Here is a 3,837-nt window from a genome sequence, read left to right as displayed (position 1 = left end):
CTCCCGCATCAAGGAGGAGGACGCCTCGCCACCACTTCCGCCGGCGAAGAAGAAATGGTGGGAGAAGGAGGCCGAGGTGCAGGCGGCCCTCCGTGGCGACGGCGACGAGGAGGAGTTCCCCGTCCAGAGCTTCATCATCGGCCGCTCCGTCGACGAGGACTACCGTCACATCGCGACCGACCCGCGGCAGGCGGCGGTGTGGTCCGCCAGGGACCATGGCGCCAACTACGTAGACCTCGCCGGACCGTCCGAGCTGCCGGCGCCAAAGGAGGAGAAGGCCGACGAGGAGGAGGGCGACGACGCCGACAGCTGGTCCTTCGGGTCATCCAGCGACGAACTGGACTTCAGCGTCGACTCCCCGCGCCGCTAAATGTTTATTTTTAGCTTTTTAGTTTGAAATCGCGTTAAATTTGTACAAATTTCATTCGAACCACGTATGAATATCGTGTCGCAAATTTATATTTAAATTTAAAAATCTATCTGGGCCGTCTATTTGGGGGCGCCGGTGTGAGAACAGCGTCCCCAAATGGAGGATGCAGTGCTGGCGCCCCTCAAACGGAGGTGTCGGCTCCCCCGCCGGCGCCTATTTGGAGGATACCGGTGGAGATACTCTAAGATTGTGCTACGAATAAGGCGCCGCCGGCGTCGCAGCCTAGTTCTGTGAGCGACGAGATCCTGTGCATTTTGGAAAAGATCAAACGGAGCGGGACGTGATTTGGAGTGTCGTTTGAGTGAGTTCTTGCTGGGAATGGGACAAGTCGAACCACATAACTACATAAGTGATTTTGGGGTTGCTAATTTTGGCTGTAGCCGAACCTGCGAGACCATGCACCAACTTGAGCTGGCGGCAGAGAAAAGCAAAATTCCAGGCAGGAGAACCGAAACTGATTGTTCTACTTCTAAATTCTCGTGTGGTTCAGTAGTGCTACTCCTGCCAAATGGTCATGTTTTTTCTCCATGTCCTCCAAATGTTCAGAGCAAATATCTACCCTGATAGCCCGATTATGGTTGCCTGATGTAATGGTACTGACTAGTGAGTAGTGACTAGCTATCAAGTGGATTCAGTTGTCTTGATGTATCATGGTTCAAACTCAAGATATTAAGTCCTGGTTCAGGAGTACGTACACGAGGAATCCAAATCTAGCCAGTCTTACACTGCTCCTGACGGACTGTCATAAACAAATTCTCTCTGAATTATGGACTGGGTGACTCACTCGTAGGCTTGTGTCATACAGTTTCTTTCAATCAACTATATGAAGGATTCAAACTGCACAATAACTGTATCCATATTCAGAGCTAGCCATGCTTTCCTCCCAGTCAATTTTCTGCCGCCAAAAAATCGAGAGATGGGTCCAGTCACAATGCACGATGACGGTTGCATGTGGGAAACAGTGCAACACATTTTCTGATGTATGTTACTATGTGTTATGAAATGAGGTTGCCTAATGGTACACCCAAGTGATTTATTTAGCATGCTGGCAGGGTGCTGGAAATCTCAAACTGCAGAGCTAGCACTGAAGAAGGGACAATAGATGGTATAAAATGCACTCTTGACTCTTGAGTTGTAAGCCATGAATCTTTGCTGCTATCTTTGAAGCGGAGATCGGGTCATTCGAGGACATTGAGGATTGTCAGTTGAATGGATGCCATCCATACTCGGTTCACCTCTGTCTGCATTGGCATGAAAATACTCCACACGATTCGTCAGAGGAATTTGACAAGCATGAACATGGAGCCTCGTTTGTTACTTTTGTACAAGTTCAATGCCAGCCAACTGACATAAGTATGAATATGAAGTCTGTTGCCACTGAAGCTGATGACTGACTGGATTCCTAGCATGAGGAGGGCACTTGAATGAAAGCTTCCTATTCCAATGATCTCTGTCTGCACTGACATGAACAATCCACATGGCGGTTGATAAGAGGAATTCGACGAGTATGAATATGAGATATGGTATAGTATAGTACCCTTTTCTGGTACTACTACTAGCCGAGGATACTCTGGTTAATTTTTCAACTGGCATAAAGTGGCAGCCTTTGCTATCATATGCACTGTTTGTATTACGGAGCTGTGTATTGTTGATCTTTGGTGATAAAAGAGCCGGGTTTTGGCGCCTTCCTGATGCGATAAATATCTGCATAATTTCAGTTTTGTTTATTGAGGTGATTTTTTCAAGAGGGGGCACCCACATGTATATGTTCCTTTGCTGAAAAACTGTCATTTGGAATACTTTAACTATACAAAGGCAACTTTTTGTTCCGGAATAGCGTGTCTGTTATTGTTCATGGTAATGCATGGTATTTGGAGGCAAGATGCATCAGTTAAAATAGGGAAACTGATCTAGTGGCAGATGATTTGCATAAAAGTAAATCCAAATTTGAGTGTCAGTACCATTACACTAAAAGTAAACTGATTCAGGAGTACATACATGAGCAATCCAAATCTAGGCAGTCTTACACTACTCCTGACTGACTCGGTCATAAACAAATGCTCTCTGAATTATGGACTGGGTGACTCACTCGTAGGCTTGTGTCATATAGTTTCTTTCAATCAACTATATGAAGGATTCAAACTGCACAAGAACTGTATCCAATGTCAGAGCTAGCATGCGAAAGGCACTTGAATCAAAGCTTCCTATTCCATTGATCTCTGTCTGCACTGGCATGAACAATAATCCACATGATGGTTGATAGGAGGAATTCGACGAGTATGAATATGAGATCTCGTATCAAGTATAGTGCCCTTTTCTAGTACTACTACTACCCGAGGATACTCTGGTTAATTTGTTCAACTGGCATAAATTGGCAGCCTTTGCTATCATATGAAATGTTTGTAATACGGAGCTGTATTGTTGATCTTTGGTGATAAAAGAGCTGGGTTTTGGCGTCTTCCTGATGTGATAAATAAATTCTGCGTAATTTCCGTTTTGTGTATTGAGGTATCTGTTTCTTTCCTGAAAAACTGTCCCTTGGAATAGATTAACTACAAAGGCAACTTTGGTTTGTACTGAACTTTGTATGGCTTCTTTTCCTATGAAATGGAGCTGGGGAGAGATCCATGTTAATCTAAAAAAGAAACTACAAAGGCAACATTTTGTTGCGGAATAGCGAGTCTGTTATTGTTCATGGTAATGCATGGTAATTGGAGGCAAGATGCATCAATGAAAAGAGAGAAACGGATCTAGTGGCAGATCCTTTGCATAAAGCAGATTTATAACACTCTTACATTAAAAGAAAATCCTTTCATTAGTGTATGATCTGTGATATAATTACCGGACATTAATAATTAATAACAAAATTAAGACCCTCACTCGCACTAGGGAAAAACATGCCAGTGATACTCCTAGTCCTAGAACCTTGCAACTAAGACTAGCGAACAAAGCTGTTAACTTGCAACTCCTATATCCTATTCTACCTTCCCTTCCTCTGTTTCGGTCAGCTAAGCAATACCAAGACTGCACATTGCAGCAGATTTCACTTAAAAAAAGCTAGATTCTGGACGGTTTCTTCTTCTGCTCTGTTCACGAGCACGGCAATGATTCGAGCTTAATTTGGCACTCTTCTGGTGCTTCGATCAACCGAGCACGCTACACTTGAGCGCCTCCCTCTCACGTTGACGAGCCGCAGCGACGATTCGAGCTTGGGCATCCCATGCTGCTTCTCGCGCCTCCCTGAGCTGCTGGCTGGACATGGACACGTCCGCCGGATCGATGAACGGGTCGTTGAAGTCCGCCGTGGCCACCATCTGCTCCAGCCTTCGACGTTCCTCGGACCTGCGACGCTCGATCTCGCTCCGTTCGACGGCCCCTTCGGCGGCCTTGGCCAGACGGGCCTTCTC

This window comes from Lolium rigidum, chromosome 1, assembly GCF_022539505.1.
Source record: "Lolium rigidum isolate FL_2022 chromosome 1, APGP_CSIRO_Lrig_0.1, whole genome shotgun sequence".
NCBI classification, from domain to species: Eukaryota; Viridiplantae; Streptophyta; class Magnoliopsida; order Poales; family Poaceae; genus Lolium; species Lolium rigidum.
Note: the sequence above shows the minus strand (reverse complement) of the source record.